This window comes from Lepisosteus oculatus, chromosome 14 (assembly GCF_040954835.1).
Source record: "Lepisosteus oculatus isolate fLepOcu1 chromosome 14, fLepOcu1.hap2, whole genome shotgun sequence".
In the NCBI taxonomy this organism is placed as follows: domain Eukaryota; kingdom Metazoa; phylum Chordata; class Actinopteri; order Semionotiformes; family Lepisosteidae; genus Lepisosteus; species Lepisosteus oculatus.
Window position 1 is genome coordinate 16,240,262 of NC_090709.1, and position 23,793 is coordinate 16,264,054.

At 44.2% G+C, this 23,793-nt stretch overlaps 3 non-coding genes across 3 annotated transcripts; all 3 read right to left on the reverse strand.

Annotated features, from left to right (window-relative positions):
* Nucleotides 1-5,147: 5,147 nt before the first annotated feature.
* trnan-guu (transfer RNA asparagine (anticodon GUU)) lies at nucleotides 5,148-5,221 on the reverse strand. Its single transcript has one exon. It is a non-coding gene; the product is annotated as a tRNA-Asn (tRNA).
* A 10,807-nt stretch (nucleotides 5,222-16,028) lies between these two features.
* On the reverse strand, nucleotides 16,029-16,100 carry trnat-ugu (transfer RNA threonine (anticodon UGU)). Its single transcript has one exon. It is a non-coding gene; the product is annotated as a tRNA-Thr (tRNA).
* A 2,436-nt stretch (nucleotides 16,101-18,536) lies between these two features.
* trnae-uuc (transfer RNA glutamic acid (anticodon UUC)) lies at nucleotides 18,537-18,609 on the reverse strand. The gene has a single exon. It is a non-coding gene; the product is annotated as a tRNA-Glu (tRNA).
* Between the last annotated feature and the right edge of the window lie 5,184 nt (nucleotides 18,610-23,793).

Genomic DNA, 23,793 nt, shown 5'->3' on the forward strand with positions numbered 1-23,793 from the left:
TTTTTAATGTTGCTGGGGTCCAGCCGGACACCCTCTTTTTCATAATATTCGCTGATATATCTTTGTTGTTTCGTGACATCTGTACACCCCTCTGGAAACCCCGAAGCTTCCTGTTTCCCTTTCAGATGCAGTTTGATGTAGTCTGTAAAAAGATCGTGTGAGGCCTTTTCGAAATGCCTAATTTCATAAATTTTACCCACTCTATACCCCAGATCTAAGGCCATAATTCAGGGGCGCACCAGACACCAGTCAAGGCGCGATCTTCATCACCGTGCTCACAGGGGGTGGTCTGTTTTGTTTCACCACATGTACGACAGTGTTGACAGTTTTTTTGTCAATTTTGGTTGGAAGAACTGGAAAGTACAAACATCTGGGTGGGTAAACTTTCACCTTTGCTAAACCGAAATATTGTTTTAAATAATTTAAGTTTTTATAAATTATTCGGGGGTGCCCCAGTGGGTATTTTTTAGTTTTGTTCACAAATGGATACAGACTGGTGAAAACATAGTAATGGATTTTTTCACCGGGCTGCGCTGTGTAATGCAAACAAATCTCATTTGTTCTCCCCCCCAAAAAGCGACTTGCGCGGTTGCAGAGGCCTCTGGTAACTGCGCAGCTGTTAGAAATTTACCCAAGTCTCCATTTTCAACAAGCATGTCTCTGAACTCGTGCTCCCACAAAACACGCACGTTAAAACCTCTCATTTTGAGAAAATTAATTTTCACCATCGTCTTTCTGTACAACCAACCAAAAGTAGTGTTTGTCAGCGGATTAAAATCGTTTTTACAATAACAAACGCTACAACCGTGAAAAAAGCAACCGTTGAACTCAAAGGCTGTCGGCACTCCGTCAATTACAGCATAACCATCCAGAAAATATGGGCCAACCTTGAACTCACCGGCCGTGGTTAACGCGTGTTGGATTTTAATGGGCTCTGTGTGTTCGATGTACATAAGCCATTGAATGCTGGGTGTAGAAAATCGTTTTTGCTGGCGGTGGTAATTTTCATGGGGTAGCAACGCAATCGTCTCTTCCTGTAAAAACATAAGTCTGAACATGGCCATGCAGACACTAGCGATGGTCACAAACTGAAAGGGGTCGATGCAGACAACGCAGGCGGCCCCTGACTCAGTCACGCGTGTCTGTCTGGTCATATTCATGACCTCGTCCCGAAACCTGATACAGCCTTCTCTTAGAATTGCCACATCCAACTGGCAGTAACGTTTCAACTCTCTCTGTAAGTTAAATACACTTCCCCTGCATTCTTCTTACCAAACCAAAAACTCGGCTTTCTTGCTCGGCAGCACGTAGTTAACGCCGTAAAGTTCTGGCGGCGGCATCGGTCCGACATAATTTTGGTTTTCTGAAGTGTTCATCAAGTGTGGAAAATTCCCCTTAGCCCCAGGGAACCCCATGGCGGCCGGCAGTTTGCTTAATTTCATAGGTAGAACGTTTAAAGAATCGATAAATCTGATGTTCAGAGCTTTTACAGTCATACACATTATCTTGCCACCCTGATTAATTAGTTCAACGTCCATCTTTTCAGCTAACAACTGTCTGATCACTAGGTAATTGTCATATCCCTTGCCATTGTGCGATATGAACGTATGGTTTTTAAAACGTCTATCGATAAATTTACACACAAAATCCTTTAGACAAGTTTCACCATAAAATTCCCAGCTTCGTTTGTCAATATGAAGGGCATGGACGTAATTTGGTATGTGTGTCCCTGTTTCTTGCATGCATTCAAAGTCGAAAAAAATGTACTTGTTTGAAATTTTGGGGTTGTCCAAAGGCGGTATGTAGCACAAATCTGTGTCTGGGGTGTCGATCACGTTGTTACAACGCGAGCAGTTTCTCTTTACATTTGTGACTTGCGAGGTTATAAACCCGACATTTCTCACAAAAGACCCTGCGCTCACACTTACTCACACCCGTCGCTGCATTCCGCAAGTGTCTTGCCAACCCCTGAGAGCTACGACAAAAGACCTTACAGGCCGGGCAATTCTGAATTTCGGCATCAATTTTGCAACACTGGGGATCTAAACAGGTTTTACAAGCTTTAACACAGGCGTGTGCGTTCTTGTGGCTATACGCCACATGGCAGTTAGTGCAAAAATACGCCGCCCCCACAAAAGCTTTAATATTTAAAACCCCATAAAAATGCTCTTCATGCAGTAGAACAAAAAGTATTTTAGAAATTTGGTGGTGTGGGTCCCGTTGTAAAATATTTCCAATCACCCTGGTCGTGGTACAAAATTTTAATGACCACCTTTAAATGTTTTTCAAAAGCGGTAATGTCTGACAAACTAATTTTCCGATTCTCTGGAAAACCCAACTCTTTGTGCATTCGTTTAGCGGGCACCCCCCTGCATATTCCTAACTATCGTCACCACTAAGCGGTGGCTGTCATTGGTGAGAACCTCTGTGTGGCTCTGTAAGAGGTCCGAGATGTGGCTTAAAAAATCGGCAGCATTTAATTCTCCGGGGTGTCTCCTGCGTGAGAACAAGGGCTTGTTAAAACCACCCGCAGTCAAACGCAGCTGTACAAAATCATTCGCCCCGATGTTTGGAGAAAGTTCATCCAATATTCTCTGGACTGCACCATGCACAGCGTCTATAGCCTGTACATACGAGGTTATTCTGTCGAGATTAACAAAACGAAATTCTTCATGGTGCTCTGTTGCTCTAAAATTATTATAAGACCTGTTATAACTACGTATACGGTCCAGGAAAACTAAGGGGTCTCTATTCGCCCCTGCACCGCTACCAACCTGATTCAGATCGTTCAGTACAACCGGTTCTCGGTTACCGACATCCTGTTCTGCTACAACAACCTCGGGCCTTAAGTTATTTTCTACCACGGCATTCTCATTGTGTGGTTCGGGCGGCCCTTGGGAAATCTGATGCCTCTCTCTGAATCTTTGACGACGCAACAAACATGCTTTTGCCAGTTTAATTCTTTTATTTATGTACAAACGCTTGCTGTTGGCAAGCGCTCGGTCTTTTAAACACTTTTTAGACCGCATGTTTAGTCATTAATCACCGGGGTTTTGCACCAATGAAGCATGAAATATCATCATCATGGTCTGAAATCCTGAGCTTAGAGCTGCATCTTCTGTAGAAATTATATCTAAGAGGTTAGCGGTGAAAACCTGGATCTGTTTTGGAAACAAGGTTTGTACACCGGCTAAAAATACTAATCCGAGTTGATTACTGCACATATCCCCAGTAAAGGGGAATATGTAAGTAATGATTATCCAAATTGCATTTTTGTATGAAACACATTTCAGAAAATCGAAAACCAATTTTCAAAACTCACAATAACACAAACTGGCATGTTAGACAACAAGTAAATAAGACAAAGGCAAAACGTGAAGTCTCAAAATCTTGCATTTTGCAAGAAATGTTATTATAGCAGTTTACAATGGGACATTTAGAACATGGCATATGTGAATATATGGTTAACGGAGGATGAGCAAAGGGTGATGACACTTTCTGCTTATTGCTATGACCCTCCCTCCTGATTATAAAATCGTCTCACAATTCTGCCACTGAGGTGTGAGACACAATGTAACAGACTCTAAAAATCCTGAACTTCAGGAAATGTTGCTGTACCATTTTTAAAATATGACCCTCTGAATATGGCATGAGAGAATTCATAGGGAAAAGCTAATTGCTCTTTCTGTTGTATTGCGATGGCCCCTGTTTAGAAAAAAACATCTCAGAATTCTGACACAAAGGTGTGAGACACAATGTAACAAATTATGAAAATCATGAAGTATAAGAAAATTTACTGTACCATTTTTTTAATATGACCCTCTGAACATGGCATGTGAGGATTTATAGTCAACAAAATAGCACCTTTTCTGCTGATTTACTTTTTCCCTCCTTCCTCGTTACCAAAACATCTTAGTATTCTGACACTTTGGTAAGAGACACAAAATTACAAATCACAAATCACAAATCCATGTGAGGATTTATAGTCAATAAAATAGCACCCCTTCTGCTGAATTACTTTTTCCCTCCTTCCTCGTTACCAAAACATCTTAGTATTCTGACACTAAGGTAAGAGAAGATTTGTAATTACAAAACTTCTCTGTTGCATTTCTGCGTTGTGACATTCTGAACATGGCATGTTAAAGTATATAGAAAACCTAGATCAGAACAGGTTAAATGTAATTCATAGTGATTTATATTTTTTTAATTCTTTCTAAATGAAAAAAATATGTTTTTCAGTGATTATGACACTTCGCTATTACATAAAATATGCTTCAATGCCAAAATAAATAATAATGGAAAAAATACCCACAGTGGACATTCATAGTTGCGATTATAGGAATGTTATATATCAGGTGAGTAGCTGTGTCAGCATGCGTAGGCTGCAAAGGAAAAAGTAAAGGATTATTCCATGCTGAAAAGAGAAGAAAGGAAACATAACATGTTGGCTGTGGAGCCTTCTTCAGGTGTGAGAAAGACAGGTCAGTAAGCAAAGATAATTTTCTTTATCTTTGCTTGCTGCAGTTTATCTTTGATGACAACATCAAAGATGTTAGGAAGTTTTACAGCTAACAGCTCCACATCAACTTCCTTTTATAACTAACCTCATCAGATCCCTCAACTCCCAACTCTTCCAATTTCTCACTTCAGAGAAGGATAAAAAACTCAATCATCCTCTACAGAGAAAAACCATCAACACCCCTGCCACCTCCACCAATCCTAACCTTGTTTTTACTATACCCTCTGACCTTTCCCTTTCACCCCTTTGCATCCTCAGCTAACATATTTGAAAATTACAATAGACTGTATAGTATTTATGTTTAAAATTAAGGTAAATATGTCAAAATATCAAAATCCAACTGCACAGTGCTATCTTAACAATGCTTGTCAAGTCTCAAACAAACCTGCACAGTATTTTTAAAATATTTCAGCAGAGGATTCAACTGGAGTATAAATGAAGATTCGACGATAATTTGTTTTGGGTGAATATGGTTTTCTGGGGAGTTGCAATGTTGGGCATTATTGGACATTTCTCGGTGACCCTGACACGTGATACACACTCGCATTTCCTGCAAATATTAAAATGGTTATGGTTTCGCTGAAAAATCCAATCGACTAAAGAAAACGTTTACATCGCAAAAGAATCCCATCCCTGGGTGGACTCGAACCACCAACCTTTCGGTTAACAGCCGAACGCGCTAACCGATTGCGCCACAGAGACTGGTGTGTTCTTTTCTCGAATCAGAGGTTTTCGGTTAAAACAAAATCTCTTACCGTTTATTTTGGTAATATATGGTAATATTTCTTCTGCACTGTTAACCAATAATTGAATTTCATTTTTCGGAAGCTGTGTGAATTTCATCAAAAACAAGTTTTCCAGAAAGGAAATGAACACATGCATTTAACGAAATCAAGCCCTTTGTGATTGCCCGAAATGGTACGTTCTGTACTACAAGATAGGAAGAAAGACACGGCTGGGATTTGAATCTCGGTTCTTTTGTTTAATAGAGAAGCGCTTTAACCAACTAGGCTACGGTGACAGGACACCCATCACCTTTTACAGCCACTTGGACACACCGCTCTGAGACATCTGCGTTCAGTAAGCGTTTAACCTGAGCTCAGAGCAAATTGCCTCTTTTACATAGCAGCCCCGACACTGAGAAACGAAGAGAACTGGCTTTTATCTGGCATTTCCATGTCCAATGCGTTTGACATCTCCCAAGGGCGACAGAGTTCTTTTGCCACACTATTTCTTCTTCTTTTTTATTTCTGTACGCTTTGATAAAAAACGAGAAATCATGCAAGGGAAAAATGTCTTTTTTTTCATAGAGAAAACGTGCACCAGGAAATGTTGTGTTGAGAAGAAATGATTTAACATGATACGTGACCTAATTTATCGGAGCAATTGCTCAACCAGCAAGGTCTGGAGAGGTTGGAGAGTCTGGTGGATGTGATAATTATACGGTGTTGTGAAAGAAAACAGTCTTTCTTTGAATTCTCAGTCAATCGGAATTTCAGTGCGAAACATAAACCCCTTGTCTGATTTAAAGAGATTATATTTTAAAACTCATAAAAAATCAGAAAACACGTTTCTCACTTTGAAATTTTAGACGGAGCAGTGCATTACTAGTAGCGACGCTGAGCATCCTATGGGGGAATTCAGGTCATGTGAAATGCCAGCGGTTTAATAAACAACGCGTCTGGTTTCGGATCATAAGATTGTAGGTTCGACTTCTACCTGGCTCGTGTAAATTTTTTTCAAGCCCCTCAGTAATAATGTATATTATGTAATGAACCGCACCTGAAAGCAAACGTTGGGTCTGTTTCCTTTGTTTTCCAGCATGAAATAGCAAATCGTTACAAAAAGCAGCTGCTAATGTCCAATAGCGGTTTTTTTTTTTCAAATTACATTTTCAGGCTTCAGACACTTTTTAATAAAACAAAAGTGTCCGGAAACACATTAACTTTCAGGTTTGCTTGAACCTGTATTAAAAAAAGTTATCTGAAACTTCCGGGATTCCATTATCTGATGTAGCTGTCTCTAAAGTTGGACGTGATGTTAAGCAGATGTGAACTGTGCCTTTTCACTTAAAAAAAAAAAACAAAGTTCTTTTTTTCCCCTTCACTCCAATGCTGGAGACTGTAAGCCTGTGTGAGCTCCACACTGCGTGTCCTGTACTGCTCTATTTTGTTTAGATTATCTATGTGGTGTACAGATAGAACTCAACTGCATGGTGTGAATTCCGTGTTCAGGACCAGCAGAACCTGAAAAAGTAACAGCTGACCTCGACATGATTTGAACACACAGCCTCCTGATCTGGCGTCAGACACGCTACCATTGGGCCATGAAGTCACGGCTGTCTGTGCCTTTGAATTCCCCAAAGGAGACAAATGAGCTTCACAAAGAAAAATCTGTGAAGAGCGCAGCTCTTCCGAAGAGAGTCTTTTCTTCCCAGACCACATTTTATTCTTCCTGCGCAGCTCTTGTGTAGGTGTTGTTCTCAATTACAGATCCAGGAACACTGATTGTTTTTTCTATTTTTTTAAATTAAGAACCCCATGGTGCAACGGTAGCACGTCTGACTCTAAATCCCCAAGTTCATTTTCAAAGTATATCGGAGTCAACTGATACTGATCAGGTTCTGCTGCTACTGAACCCGCAGTCTTCACCTTAAAGTTCAATTCCCCAAGCCTTTTGACCTTATATGTCCATCCCTTCTCGTCAAAACTCGTATTTTCACAGGGTACCCTTCAGAAATCGCAGTATAGAATGAAAAAACTCCAGTAGACCTCGGCCGCTGTTGGTGATTTTCCTTTTAAAATAAATGAATCTCTGGAAATTTTACGGAGTGTATCACTTTCACTGAGACCGAGAAGTATTAAGCTGTACATGCGTCTTTGTGGCTCAGTTGTTAACAAAAAGGGTGGTGGTTTGAGCCCCTCCAGGGACGCTATGAGCCTTTTAATGTACACACCCTCCTCACTTCATTTCTCCACGGTCGGTCTTGTATCGCTAACAAATACAGAGCCCGTAGGAGGCAGTAAGCTCGCATATTTTTTTTCTTATAAAATATACTTTATTCCGAAAAAAACACATCTCAAAAAGAAAACATCTCACACATGTCCATTCTGCCCCACACCGCCTTGGCGAAGGGGCAGCTCCAGCTCCAGAACACGTGCTCCTGAGTCTCCTCGACGAAACACGTGTCCCGGGGGCAATGCGGGTTCCTGGTAAGCGAGTGTCTGTAGAGGACCTCTCTGGTAGCCAGTCTCTTGTGTACGGCCATCCAGTTGAGGTCCTTCAGTTCGTTGTCCAGTTCTTTAGGCTGCGTCCTTTCCCAGACTTGTCTGGGAACTTGCAGCCTTTCGTCGGCGACCAGATGCCCCCTCACCTCTTTGTACAGAGCTCTGTGGTTGGTGCAGAGCTCTGGCCGTCTCGTGGCCTCGTACCTCCTGCTCCACTTGACAGCGTGGGTGTAGAACTTTGGTCGCCTCTCTGCCTTGGGCCCAGTGTTTGACCACTGGACCAAGTGCCTCATCGGGATGGAGAGCCACAGCCTGACAAAGTACTGGTACTTGTGGCCGATGGGCTCCCGCAGCACCCGACAGAGGTTGCAGTAAAAGATGCAGTCGAGTTTCAGGGGGAAATGTGGGACATCTCGACCCCCTTCCTCGACCGGCTGACACATCCGGTTTCTCGTGATGTACTCGTACCTGCCGCCCCAGACGAAGTCGAAGATCATCCCTTGCAGCGCTCGTCTGAGTCTAGCCGGCAGCGGGTACACCACCGCCAGGTAAACCAAAGCCGGCAGGACGTCTGCTTTCAACACCATCACTTTCCCTTTGTAGGACAGCGACCGCGTTTTCCACAGACCCAGCTTGGCGTTCACCCTGGAGATCCTCTCGGTCCAGTTGTTGGTCTCGTTGTCCCGGCTCTGGAAGGAAACCCCCAGTATTCTGAGGGGCTCCGTGCAGAGCTCGAGACCCTCCGGCGCCATCGTCCTGTGCTTCCAGGGCCCGAAGAACTTCAGTTTGCTCTTTCGGCGGTAGAGCTTCGACACCGAGGCTCTGGAGTATTGCTCCATGACCTGCAGGGCCCTCCTCAACCCCCTGTCCGACATCAGGAACAGCGTTGTGTCGTCGGCGTACTGGGAGATCTTCAGGGTTTCCCCCGCGCCTCCCGGTATCTCCAGGCCGTCGATGATGGGGTCCCGTTTCACCGCCTCTGCTAAGGGCTCTGTGAAGAGAACATAGAGAAGGGGTGAAAGGGGGCAGCCCTGTCGTACTCTGGATTCCTGGGGAATGAAATCCCCCAGGATTCCGTTCACGTTCACTCTGCTGCCCACGTCAGAGTACAGAATCTGAATCCAGCGGCTGAAACTCTCTCCGAAACCGAAGCGTTCCAGCACCCTGAACAGATAGCTGTGGTTCACTCTGTCGAAGGCTTTCTCCTGGTCCAGGCTGACCACCATCATGGGCACGTTCCGGTCCTCGGCCCAGGCGATGGCGTCTCTGGTCAGCTGGAGGTTCCAGCTGACGGATCGCCCCTCCACACGTCTGGTCGCTGTGGATGATGTGGGGGAGGGTGGTTCTCAGTCTGCCGGTCAGGAGCTTGGACAGGATCTTTACGTCCACGCAGAGCATCGTGATCGGCCTCCAGTTTTTGAGGTCGGCGGCGTCTCCTCCCTTGAAGAGCAGGGAGATGATGCCCTCCCTCATGGTGTCTCCGAGTTTCCCCCGGCGGAAGATCTCCTGCACCACTTCCACCAGATCTGCCGCCAGGGTGTCCCAGAAGCAGGTGTAGAATTCCTTGGGGAGTCCGTCCGGCCCCGGCACCTTGCCATTCTCCATGGACAAGCACGCCGCCTTCAGCTCCTCGGCCGTTATCGGACCCTCCAAGTCCTCCCTCACCTCCTCCGGTACTCGTGCCTTCAGCCCCTCCAGAAAAGCATCGCCTGCCTCCACCTCTGTCTGCTTTTCTGAAAAGAGCTCCGTGTAGAAAGCGGTGGCTGCTTCTACTTTGTCGCTCTCGTCCAGCACTTCCTCTCCATCTCCCCGTCTCAGGCTGTGGATCACCCTCTTTTTCTGGGCTCCCCGGACCTGGTTGAAGAAATAGGAGGAACAGGTTTCATTATTTTCATAATGCTCCCTTTGTGCCTTGACCAGGAAAGCCTTGGCTTTCTCGGTGTGCAGTTTGCGGAGCCTCTCCTTCAGGTCCCGTGCCCGGGCTGAATTGAAGGCTCCTCCCCCGTTAGCCGAGCTGTACTCCTCCTCGAGTTGCCTCTGGAGACGTGCAGCTTCAGTCCTCTCCCTGGCCGCCTTCCGTCTGCAGTACGTCTGCGCCAGGGTTCGGGTCCCGTCCTTCACCGACTCCCACCATTCCACCACGGAGCTGTAGCCGTCTCTCAGATCAACCCAGCTCGCGTAGTCTTTCCGGAACAGTGCCCTGAAGTCGTCTTCCTCCAGTATCTCCCAGTTCAGCTTCCAGTACCCACGACCGAATGCCGGCAGGCTGGTGTTAGCCACCACCGTCAAGCGACCGTGGTCGGAATACCACGCCGGGGACACCGTCGCCGATTCCAGGGAGCAGGTCGTGTGCAGGAAGATGTAGTCCAGGCGGGTGCACACTCCCAGGGAGTTTTTCCAGGTCGTTCCGGCGTCGTTAGGGCGGCACCGTCTGAAGCCGTCTACCAGGGAGAACTGCTTGAGTAGCGACTCCAGCTCTGCCGAGCTAGCGTCGCTCCCCTTCTCCCGGTCGACGTTGAAGTCCCCGCCGAGCACCATCTGTCTGTTGGTGGTGCAGCAGCTGGCCAGGTCAGCAAACACTTCCTTCAGGATAGAGGGTTCTGTTGGAGCATAGACGTTAATTGCTCTCAACTTCTGCCCCCTCCAGTCGATGTCTGCGACCAGGATCTGGCCCTGCACCACCGAGAAGGAGGAAACCAGCGTCATCTCTGGGTTTCCGAGGAGAATTCCCACTCCGGAAGAGTGGACCCCTCCTACGCTCCAGCATGATTCTCCCTTCGTCCATTCCCTGGTGAATGTCAGCTTGTCGCTTTCATCCTTCAGGTGGACCTCCTGTAAGAAACAAACTGAGAAAGACTTTGAGGCCAGATCATGAAAGACTCCCCGTCTTTTCACGGGGTCTCTCAGCCCTCTCACGTTAGTTGTTAGGAAGGTTAGTTTCACAGTCATGGTTAAACTAGTGAAAGTTAAACCTCCTCTCTGTACTTACAGTTGAAACTTGGGAGTCTACATCTGGGCACTGTTTAGCCTAGATGTAACTCCTCTCGTTCGGGTCCTGGGGGGAATATGCTGGGCTCCCTCCAGGTTTCGCTGGGGACTGAAATGTAAACATGCTGGACAGGTCCAGCCCTACCATCAGTCCGGGCTCCAGGCCGGCTTCGAAATAATCCTCGTCGTCCTCGAGGATACTCTCCGCCACCGCTTCGGGAAGGCTCCTTTCTTCCCTTTCTCCGGGAGTTTCGGGGGCCTCAAGTTTCTCCTGGGCCTCGGGGGAAGGGGGCTCCAATTTCTGGGCTGCCTCTTCCTGTTGTTCCTGGGCCTCGGGGGAGGGGGTTCCAACTTCCTGTGATGCCTCTTCCTGTTGTCCCTGGGCCTCGGGGGAGGGGGTTACCTCTTCCTGGGCTGCCTCCTCCTTTTGTCCGTGGGACTCGGGGGAGGGGGGTTCCGTTTCCTGGGGAGCCTCCTCCGGTTGTTCCTGGGCCTCGAGGGAAGAAAGTTCCGTTTCCTCTAGGACGAGGAAACGGTTTTCCCTTACCACTCTTTTTTTCTGTCCTTCCGAAAGTGGGTCCACCCTGGGTCTCTTCTCCCGCTATCGCTTTCCCTTTTTGCTGGGAGTTATCCAGGACCCTTACTCCGGTCGGCCGTCTTGTCCCTCTTCCTGGCGGCCATCTTGTGGCACCGATGCGGCTGGGGGTGTGGCCTCGGCAGTTTCGGTTCTCAGCGGGGGAGGTGCGGGTTCTTTGTTCTCAGCCCTCTCCCTTTGTCTGGAGACCGGTTTCTGCCTGCCGGCTTCCACCACCTGCGCAAACGAAGGTTTGCTTACCTTACATTGGCGAAGGAGGTGTCCCTCGGCGCCGCATCCGTCGCACTTTTTGGCTGCCCGGCAGGTTTTTGCCAGGTGCCCGTCCTCATTGCAGTTGTGACATCTGACGATGTCACATGTGTTTGTCTTGTGGCCGGACTGTCTGCACTTGCTGCAAAAATCCGGCATCTTGGGGTAGTAGAGGTACCCCCTGTCGGCTCCGATGTTGAAGCGAGCCGGGGGGTGCTGGAAACCGTCAACGCCCTCTGGGTCCTCCTTCAGGAGGACTCGGTACTGGCGTTTGCCGTACCAGACGCCTTTGTCCCTGATCTCTGTCGGTTTTCCCACCACGGTTACATACCTCCCTAGGTACGCTGTTACCCGTTCCGCTGGTACGTAGGGATTGTATGTGCAAACCGTGATGGTCCTCTGATTCGTCTTCCTCATCGGCTCCGGCCTGTAATCAGAGAAACCAGGGTGCTTACCTTTCTCCCTGATCAGTCTCGTTGCCTTTTCGTACGATGCATCCGTAGCCATTTAGGCCTCCATGTATCTCTCTGCCTTGTTGTCCTGGAGGCAGTAGAGATCTCCGGCCACCAACTGCAAGATTCCTCGCAGGAAGGTCATAAAGAAGGCCTTTGCAGTCGGCATCGGCTCCGTCTTCTTTGTCCAGTGGAACCGGATCAATGTCCTCTTGTCTGCCATCTTTGAGGGAGAAAAAAAAAAGGAGGGAAAGAGAGAGAGCAAAGGGAGCAGCGAGGGAGCCCTGGCCTTTGTCCTTGTGGGCAAAGCCCAGCTAGGTGCAGGCGCAGGAGGAGAGAGAGAGAGGAGAGCGGAAAGTGCTTCCGGGTCTCAAGGAAGAAAGCAAGCACCGCGGGCAGGCCACGTGTACCTGCTCCCAGCCAAGAGGCCAAGGAGGCAGAGAGAGAGAGAGCGAGAGAGAGAGGGAGCGGATAGCGCTTCCGAGCCTCGAGGTGGAAAGCAAGCACCGCGGGCAGGCCACGTGTACCTGCTCCCAGCCAAGAGGCCAAGGAGGCAGAGAGAGAGAGAGCGAGAGAGAGAGGGAGCGGATAGCGCTTCCGAGCCTCGAGGTGGAAAGCAAGCACCGCGGGCAGGCCACGTGTACCTACTCCCAGCCAAGAGGCCAAGGAGGCAGAGAGAGAGGCAGAGAGAGAGGGAGAGAGAGAGGGAGAGAGAGAGAGGGAGCGGATAGCGCTTCCGAGTCTCGAGGAAGAAAGCAAGCACCGCGGGCAGGCCACGTGTACCCACTTCCAGGCAAGAGGCCAAGGAGGCGGAGCAAGAGAAAGGGGGAGGGGAGAGGAGAGGAGAGAGCAGAGAGAGAGAACGTTGATGCCGGATTCCACCCAGCTCAGCTGCTGCTTGGCCTTAACCCCCTAGGCTCAACCTAGAGCGATACCAGCTCAAGCACTCTTCAGAATCTTCGATCGCCTTCTAGACCTTTGGAAAGACAAGAACTGCGGGCATGCCACTTGAACTTGATCTTAGCCAAAAGGCCGAGAAGGCATAGGTTTCTTTACGGCATTCCTGAACTCTTTGCACTAATGAGCCCGGGCCTTTTTCCCGTCTCGCCGCTACGCATATGGGTCTTTTTCCGCTCTCCTACTCCCCATGGCTAGTCCCTTTGGACGTCCGTGACAGGTGCCCCTTTGGAATAGTTTTCAGAAAATGTGAGAAAAGGAAAGTTATGTACAGTAAGCTCTCACACACAGCTCTCAAACACAGCATTAGAGATTGGAATCTGATTGTAAAAAAAAACTGCCCGTCTCCCTGGCATTTAACGTTGCTGTTGTTTTTATTTTACATATTGTTAGCATTTTAATGAATTGTTAAAAGATTTATACACAAATCGCTAAATACAAAACGAAAAAAACCCAACTGTATGCAATTGACCATTCATATTCCTGAATTTTAAATCCCTGTGTTTATCTGTGTCCAAGTGCCTGGTGCAGCTATTTTGAAAGCATACCTCAAGGAGGACTTTACACGCAGTCTGGGGTATTTAGCTTGTACTGTGTGCCCTGTTTGCCTTTGTAAGCATTTGTTTAAAAAATAAGTTCACAATACGATAAAAACAGAGAAAGCACAAACTTAATAATATAACGATTCAAAATCAAAACCAAATCATATGAAGAAAAATCATATGACCAAATCATAAAGAAAAAGAGTCAATTTCCGCCTGCACTGATATCCCTTCAAATGTTTTAGAAGAACTCTTGACGTTAATAGAGTAGAAGCCTGCATTTCTTCTACTAAACGAGACTATGGGGAGTGAGTATTTTGATGTCGAACTGGGATTTAAATAAAGAGGAACACTACACTACATTGGGCTACGCGTGTGACAAAACGTTTATTTTAGACCTCTCGATAGCTCAGTTGCTAGCTCTTAAAACTGTAGAAAAAACAGTGAGTATGTCTTATGTCCCTGGTCTGAATCCAGTTTGAAGGATGGTGTTTTCTTGTTCCTTAATCAAAAAGTGAAAATTGCGAATTTGTCTTTCACTTTGACGTTCACCCGAAAGCTCAGTATACAAAGAAGTAGAGGCTCCTGTTCTGAATAATTCCGCTCTGAGACACCTGCGTTAGGTTAGCGCTGAGTCGGCTGGCTGAGCATGTTGCCTCCTTTACATTCAATAGGAGCCCCGACACTAAGAGAAACGTACAGAAATGGGTTTTATCGGGAACTTTTCATGTCCAATGCACTTGACATCTCCCACGGGCGACAAAGTTCATTTAGGACACCTTTCTTTCTTTCTTCTTTCAGCAGGAGTACAATAATGGCAACAACATGTTTGGAGTTCGGCATTTCATTTAGTCTGCGGAAACATCGTATCGGAATGAACTACCTGAGATAAAAGAGTAATTGCGGCTTCAGATCGTTTTTACAGAGCATTGCGTTGTTCTGTTCATGCTGACTACACGCTTTAGATATGTCATTTACTGCAAGCGTTGCTTTTCCAGGTTTTTCTGAAATTCCTCGCATTTGAGCCAGCACTAAAATATTTCATTCCCGTCGCTGAATACATCGTGGAAACGGTATTTGCAACGGAATGCTGTCACACATGAAACCTTTTTGTTATTCAGTTCTGAAGTTTGAAAATGAAAATAAAACGGGGGTCACCTCATAGGCTTGAAAGAAGTCCAAGCAGCATAAAAACCCATGAATTCTCACAAATTGCATTGTGCTGCAACTTTCTTCTGCTGCTGTTATAAATCAGCCTTAAACATTTGAATGCATACCTTACTGCTGCTAATCACATTCACATGTTTATGAAGCTTTTTTCTGTCCGTTATGTTTTTGCTAAGCAGTTTCTCCGTTTTCCTCGTACTGTGATTGTCAGCGAGCACAACAAGACTGAAACAGTGTAAAAGCAGGCAAAAAAGACAGGGTAAAACGCCTGACTGTCGGGAGTGGGATTTGAACCCCTGCCTCTATTTGGAGAGTGAAACACAAAGCTTAAAAGACACGAAGCTGTGAATTTGCTGTTTTAAACTGCTCGACTATCCTGAAAAAATGTGTGCTGATTGCACCAGTCGCATCCAATTTTCTGTAACTTTAGGATGATTGATACGACTGGACAAACACAATTTGTGGCGTTTAGCATGACATGGAAAACGGTACCAGAGCATTCGGGTCCGGACTACCAGACTCAGAAACAGTTTTTACCCCGCACTATCAAACTATTAAACTCCCAGCCTCTCTCACTCTCTCCTCACTTCTCACCTATGATCTGAACCTCACGGTGCCTTCTTTCTTACCAAAAACCCAAACACACATTGAAAATCTACCTCTACCATACATGTCAAAAGCTCACTCCCCATCATTTCTATCCCTTTATTTCATTCTTTTGATGCATGTTTTTGCACATAACCTGTTACCTTTTTGTTGTTTTGCACGCTGCCTGTTGTTTTTTGCACATCGGCTGTTGTCTCTGTCTTTCTTTTGTTATACAATTGTATTGTTGTTGTGTTTTCTTCTTTGTACTACTTATGTCCGAGAGCTTGCTAAATAGCATTTCGTTATACCATATACCTGTGTATGAGTATAATGAAAATAAACTTGAACTTGAACTTTAAACTTGAACTTGAACTTGACATAGTCTTGCAGGCAGTATATTATTTTATCGTTTACTCGTTTAAAAAAACACGGTCTTCTCGTTTCTAAGTCAGATTTTTAGTGCTTTCGAACGTTCCTTCCAACCTGGACTGACAGCTCACCCGATCTGTTTGTGATCAGACCATGGAGTCGGGGGCTGTACAAAGCGCACGTTCCTTCCCAATGCTGAGGCGATCATTCAGAAGATGGGTGTGAAGAGAAACAAGCTTTGTCGACTAAAAAACAAGGCAGGATATGCAAGAATACTAATCACTGGCGAAAGTTATGTTCTCTTACTATTGAGATCCCTACATTGCGAGTTTTTTTAAGACTTTGAAACTAAAGAAAAGCGGTGACAAATGAAACAGGAACGGGTGGGGTTTGAACCCACGCTCTTTGGTTTACAAGACCGACGCCTTACCACTTGGCCACCACGCCTTCGAGTAAGCATGGGAATAAGGTTGTTCAAATTATTTTTTTCTGAATCTGGTTTACATCGCCAAATGTAAACCGGAGGCAGCAACAACAATAAAAAGGATACTTGTCCTTAAACTTGGACGTGATGTTCTGCAGACATGTGCACAATGTCCTGTTTTCTTGCAGTGTAGACATTTTGCTGTTCACGATCCGCATTCATCTGCTTTGTGCGTTTTTAGTCCGCACCTGTAACATGTAATGTCAGCCGTCCCCTGTTCTTCTATTTCTCTAGCATGACTGTGTCCTGCTGCTCGGCTTTTGTTTGTAAAGTTTGAGCGAGTGCCCCGTTCAGTGTCACTTTGTCACTGTGGTCAGAAAGCATTCTTGATTCTGCTTGAGCTGCTTCATGAATTCTAGCGACTGTAAGAGCTCTTTTTAAAGTCAGCCCTTCCTCCTGCAGCAATTTATAGTCTCTTATGTGCACATTTTTCCACAAGTTGATCTCTTAACATGTCAGTTTCCAATACTCCAAAGTCACAAATTTAGCCAGTTCTCTTAGTGCAGTCACAAAAGCATCAACAGATTCGTCCTGAGACTAAGTTCTCTGCCTAAATTTATGCCGTTCCAAAACCACATTTCTCCGCGGTGTAAAGGAAGCGTCTAAGGCAGCTACAGTCTTTTTCTCCTGGGAGGTTGGCAAAAATCCGCTGCACGGAAGCCCCGATACAGTGCAGTAATGTAGCACGTCTCACGGCATCCTCAGCTTCTGTAGATCCACCGGCTATTTAAAAAAAATCTGTACGACTCCATCCATATCTTGTATTCCGTATACAAATCCGGAGCTCCGAGGTTCAGTAGAAGCGGTGGAAAAAGCCGGGCATAAGCAAAGCTTCTCGGCGCGGCGGCCATATCTTCCAATGCGCAAGCTAAACGAAAAGTCCGAAAATTCAGAAGTTCGTTTCTACCAGCAAGAGAACTAAAATCTGCAGTGTTCTGCTCGCTTTGAGTCCGTCAAGCACTCATCTCTCGTCGCCATAAATGTTGTGTATCTTAATAAAGAGATGTTTTTATATTATTTTAACTATTTTGTTAACTACACAGATCACGCCCTTACACCATATATTCCCGCCTTCTACTCTCTCGTTCTGTTGTCTCGCGATGTCTACTCACTATACTACATTTAGCATGACTTCTTGTTGCAGTTGAGCTCAAAGCTGGAGATGATCTCCATATTTTACCGCAGTAACTAGTCCGAAACGTAGTACACAGTACACACTTTTTAAGTGAACTCAGGTTGTTAAAAAATTAAACCAGTGCCCTGTCACAGAAACGTACCCCAGTCTCCCGCGCAACAAGCGGGGGTACTCAGCACTATACTAACGAGGAGCGCTTGTCTGCAGCTGAGCATCAGCTCGGTTTACTGTCAGCAGTCATTTCCTCATTTCCAAATACTTTTTCACCTGCTCTCAGCTTTTAAAGACGGTCATAAACGCTCAAGAAGTAATTCATGTCAGTTTGAAGTCTGTTTCTGTTGTCTCAGCTCTTGATAAAGAAAAGCCGTGCGTGGGAGACTCCCTCTCTGAAGAAGTTTGCCGTCACCCTGCGAGGGAGAAGAGCCATCAATCACTGAGGCAACCACTGAGACAGTTAACATTAAACACGTGAAATGCGAGATGTTGTGATTTTTTTTCCAGCTTAAGGCTTCTATCGTTTCTACTCTAACGAGAAAGACCTCTTTATTAGAAGTGAGATTTTAACAAACGTCTCCAGGGTTAACTGCGACCTGAACGCAACGCCTTAGACCACCAGCCATCTTGCCTGTGGTACTTAGAGCAGCGCTCATTAAAAATGATCAGAAACCGAAAGCGCTTCTTATGCGGATCAGTATATTCCGATACCACTGGTTCTGCAGAAGAAATAAGAAAAGCCGAACTCAAAGCAGTGTGTTGCCATTACGGGTATTCTGTCTGCAGCTGCTTTAAGATCTACTCACACCGTGTTGCCATTAAGGCTATCTAGTTAAAAAAAAAACTTATCGTCATCTTTTTGAACGTGATTATTAGACACCCGTTAAATCTCCACCGAGGTTTCTTGAGAGATCGTTCAGCGAGCGAGTATTAAAACACTACGTCGCTTCCAACCTCTGCTGTCACTGTAAACTCGGACGTGATGTTCTGCAGATGTGCAGTGTGCCTTTCCTCTTGTCGTATTCAAGAGTACTCACTGTGTGAGTTCCTCACTGCGTGTTCTGTGCTCTACTGTGATTTAATTTAGATGATTACGTGGAGTAGAGTGACAAGATCTACTTGAACATTTTCGGTTTGTGAAATGAAACACTAAATACACTACTGTAAATACAAGTAATGGACATTTAAAATAACCACAGTAAAGCTAGAAGAGTGAAAGATAAAAGACTATTCAGAATGACATTCACAATAGAATTAAAAACGGCACAGCCGCCCGAACAGGGACTTGAACCCTGGGCCCTCAGATTGAAAGTCTGATGCTCTACCGACTGAGCTATCCGGGCTCTGAAAAGACGCCGACACTGTCGGGATCCTCGGAAGTCACGTGTCTCTTGTGCCGAAGAGCAGTCATACCTGACCCGTCTGGAATGACCACTGACAGACTTTATCATGAAGCGACGGCACCACTCCCAGTAGAATGAGTGAGAAATACAGCATGACATGGGTAGTTAAGGGGCTCCCACAATCCATCTTTCCTCACATTACTGATTTTTTTCAATAGCATTTTGACCTTTTTTCACATTCAGATTTTTTTCACATTTAATAAAATCTTTTAATCAACAACATTAAAAAGAAAACAAATGGAACATTTTTTGGAACAATAATTAAAAAAAAAACTTTCAATGCCTTGGTTGTATACGTTTATAAAGGGAGTTGCAACATTGCTGAAATGTAAAGAGCATTTCTGTAGAGAAAACAGCATTTTTTCTGCCTTGATGTTAAGCTTAGGGAGCCTGTCTTTTGGAAATTCTATTTTATAACACCTTGCACAGCCTCCCGGCAGACTAACAAATATTTTTTTGGAGAAATTGGCTCACACACCGGAAGACACTAACGTTTATTTACGTTAGAGTATGTAAAACTCAGGCTTTAACAGATGTTCATGATGTTTCACACGGGGTGTTACCTGTTGTAGTGTTTCAAAAGATGTGTTAGCGGACCACAAATTATCTTGAAAAGATTTGGGTTTGTACTGGCTGGGATTCAAACCCGACTCAATTATTTGGAAGGCGCCTGTACCACCAACGCACTTCCGAGAAGCACCTGCAAATTATCACAATCCTCTCTCTCACCTACAAAGTTATGGAGACACAACTAATGAAAACTAATTTTATTCACTCAAGGCTCCACTTTTGTTGTGATGTCATTTTAATTAATATTAGCTTTGATAAGGTGTCGTTTTTGCCTCTTAAAGTTAAAGTCTGCTCCTTTCTTCCTGGTATAGAAATAACATGTTCCATCTTTGTTTAAAAACACCACTAAAAGTAAATTATTCAGCTCTACCGCCTGTGTGCATTGACAAGACATCTCAAAAGGACTTATCAAATAAGAACACGATCCTTCCCGTTACCATTCCTGTGGCTGGGGCATTGTTTCACCCTTTTATTTTCTTCTACATTACTTGCAGACAGGGCTTTATCACTTGAGTTGTACAGAACAAGTGTGCATCGGTCCATGAAAATCATCCGTAGTGCTGTTTTTCTATGCATAGTTTAATCAAGAGCACTTAAAAGATGCAAAAAGCTTTCAAATAAAACAGAATTGAAAGACAGTCGAGTAAGGAGGTAGAAAAAAAGCACTTCTGGGAATTAACCACCGTCGCACGTGTGACTGGATACAAAAATAATAGATTAATTTGTTCCCAGTCTCTTGAAGCTTTAATGCGATTATTTTTCCTTCCTTATTTCTTCATTCCCATGAATTTACTCTGTAGTAGAGGAAACGCGAAAGTGGGAAACTGCAGGCATTCTTCGTGAGTGGTGGATTGTGATCAGTGAGCATCTGGACAAGTCTGTTCCATTACCTTTTCCATCGGGGATGTAGCTCAGTGGTAGAGCGCATGCTTCGCATGTACAGATGCAGCCATTCAAAATGCGCGGGGGATACTGCATTATTTTGCGGTACGCTGTACGCAGTCTACCGCAAGCTACTGGTAAATACCACGAGTTACCGTAAATTCTCCTATAATATGACAAGCAAAATAATAGTATCCGGAATTTCGGCAAGGTGGAGCTAATAAAGCTCAACCTCTCATGTTTGAGCTGTGGCCATTAAAGTCTTTAAAGAAGATATTACTAATAGTATTAATAATGAATGACCTTGGACAAGCTGTAAGTGTAAACTCAAAGTATTGCCCTGGTCAACGTTCTTTTTTTCATTGACCGTCTTGTTAAAAGTAACACCACAGCATTTCGCAATCACGCATTTGTTTCCAATCATGCAAAGTACAGTAATTTTTGAGAATCTCCGATTCACCATGCCTTTCACATGCTCATAAAAGAGATTGATTTAGGAACGTAAACATATTACAGTATGAAAACTGTACTGTATACAGTATGTATATGTATATTTAATGTCTTAACTGTGGCCGTTTAAGTATTGAATATTCATATCTAATTTTACCACTGAAGGGAAATCTTAGTAGCTGAGCATAAAAAGAATAGGAGCATACTGCAACGCGTGTGAAGGCCATAAACGATATTAATTTTGGAACATAAACATACAGTACATGGCTGGTCTCGGTACTTTAAAGAAAACATTCACGAAACATGGTTTCATTATGACCAGAATCGGTCTTGAGATATTTTTAACTTGATTTACAGTATTTGAGAGGTATGTCTTAACACCGATACTACAGTGCGTAAATACTGCTCACGTATATGTTTCTAGGTATATATTATGTATTTCATACGGTCAAATTACTTTTGAGCAACTAATAAGAAGCGCAAAACGGTATGCATTTTAGTTTCATTTTGTGCTGGGACTCTGCTTTTAACAATGTCACCGTGCATTGATTAGAGATATCAAGTACATACAAGTCATTTTTTAAATGTTGTAGTTCGTCTTGTAAAAATGTTACGAGTACATCATCTATCAACAATTACACAGGTTCTGTTTCCATATTGCGGATTTTGCGGATTTTAGATTTCACGTTGTGAATATATGATTTGGGCAAACAGAGCCGCAAAGAAGTACATTATGGGTTGTTGGTTTTTTTTTTGCAGTTTTATCTAGAACAAGCGATGCTTAAACCTTTGTCTGATTCTTGTGAAACTATCCACACGACAGTTACAGTACCTAGGAGTTGACTTCAGTGATGTCACTGATGGGATGTTTCTAAAAATCCATCCTCTGTAAAGCGTCTTCTCTAGTTGTCCTGCATATGTATTCGCTAATGAAGCTGTGTGTTCTGAGCCTGGATCTCTACATTTCTGTATGAACCAGCTTAGAGGGCTAAAGACAGCTTGTGTTTAAATTGAGTGTAAGGCAATTTATGCTTCTGAAGTCATGGTCAGCATTTATTATTGTACTGTGCTGTAAACTTGTTTTGTGCCTAGTCACATTATTTTATAGTGTTTTTATAGCGTTATTAAATCCGGTGGTGCTGTGTGTTAGTTTCCTGACTCCCATGTCACATGGTCTGTGATTGAATCCCTTGGAACTATGACTTTATTTTTTAACAAACATTTCTTTGAAAAAATGAAACGTTTACCTTGGTCAGAGATTAAGGTCGCTGCCTTTCATCTAAAACCCTACTTGAATCCTTCTAAACTAAAAATCAGTGTTAGTGAGTTAAATAAAGAGGTATCCAGGTAACAGTGAAACGGGCAGACAGTCTGGGGAGATCGCCCGTTTTCCATGTAAATAGTTCCCTGGTTCTGCACCCCTTGGTGTTTCTCTCGCTCTCTCTCGGGTCACCTGATCATTAGCTCGAAAGATTTGAGTGCTTTGTGTATATTCTAATGGTAGTGGGGGCAGGGTGTGTGGGAACAGGTTTGGTTGAAATTGCATTGGAGATCTATGTTCTTCACACCTGAAACATTTTCTCTGAAAGCATTTTCTTCGCAGTTTAGCCGATCTTGTTACAGCATGTTACAGTTTACTATTATTAACCATATTAATTTTAAGTGCTTAATGCCATTTTTTGACCAGGCACGAATATTCTTAAGTCCATATCTTTGCAAGGGAATCAGTGCGAATTGCAATACTAATTAAATGACCGCAGGCACTTTCCACCCCCTCTGCCAGCAGGAACATTCCTATTCTTAGCTCAGCAGCTCATTACAAACCGGGTTTTTTTACACAGCAATACAGCTTTGCGTTGTGAATCTGTTTTTCCAAAGAAAGTGGAATACAGTGATACTACCTGCTATACAGATACATATGTTTAGATATTTAGACCCTTAAATTAATATCATTATTAATAATAATGATTATAATGATAATAATGATAATCGGCCAGTGAAAGCTCTCTTGTCCTTCACATCAATGCCTGAAACATTTTTTTCATAATGTCGACATACACAGTCGTGTAACTGACAGTTTGAGGTAGCCTATCGTGTAAATTTCGCTTTGTTGCTGATAGGTTAAGATTTCGAAACTCTGCCCCAAAGTCATGTGACTGATTTTTCGCCCTGTTTCGTTGGTCAAACGCAATGATCACAAGCACCACCATGGTAACTGGGATGTATAGTTTTTAATTCCGTTTGAATTATAACTGTACGTACTGTCTTCATATTTGGCCAGGGCTTTAAAGAGAAGGCGCGCCAAAAAATTTTGGTGCCGTCGTCTCCGCTTTAAAGGTACCCCCTTGCTGGAAGAATTTGACCTCGGAACGTTTGCCCAGCGTAGTTATAGTGGACATAAAAACAAGAGTTTGCTGGCATTATATAATTATGCGAATTACACAAATATAATTATATCTTATTAATTTCTTGAGATACGCGATTCTTTTAATACAGTCTTTGCTGTGCTCTAGAGGATCCTTGTGATAGTCGAGCTCTAGTTGAATGATAAGTGTCGCAGTTTAAATAAATTTTGTAGTTGGCAATTATGAAACACTCTGTTAAAAGCAAGGGAGTTTTTATGTCCGTTGCAGTTCTTTTGAAACTGAACTTGTTTGAATTGACTGAGCTCCGTGCTGTACCACACAATGTCTGTTTTTTTTGTGCTGTCCTACTGTACTTCCTACTTTGAAAATACCTGTGAAACCGGTTTAATTCATCACAGCCAGCCCTCCCGCAGAGAGGGGGGTTGTACTTGTTAATGTCTTAGCACAAAGCAGAAACTTCTTGGAAAGATTACAGATTTTAATCGTCTTTTTTCTGAACCAGGGAAAATCTGATCATGTTTCTCTATAACAATAATAAAAAACTTTATTTTACATATCACCTTTAAAAGTGGCATCTCAAAATAATACAGTAGATGTTAACCACAGATTACAAAGTAAATACCCAGACAAAAGCAAACACGTTTTTAATAAGATGCTTTTATTCGTTCATAATCCGACGATCTCAGGAAGACTAATGGGGGTCTGGCTTTTTTTCTGGAAAACCATAACTCTGGTCTTGTCCAGATTGACTGTCAGCGCCCAGGTCTGACAGTGCTGCTCCAGCCTCTGTTCTGTGGGCGACAGCAGGACCAGTTCCTCTGCAAAGAGGAGGAACTCGATTTCTGTAATTAATGCT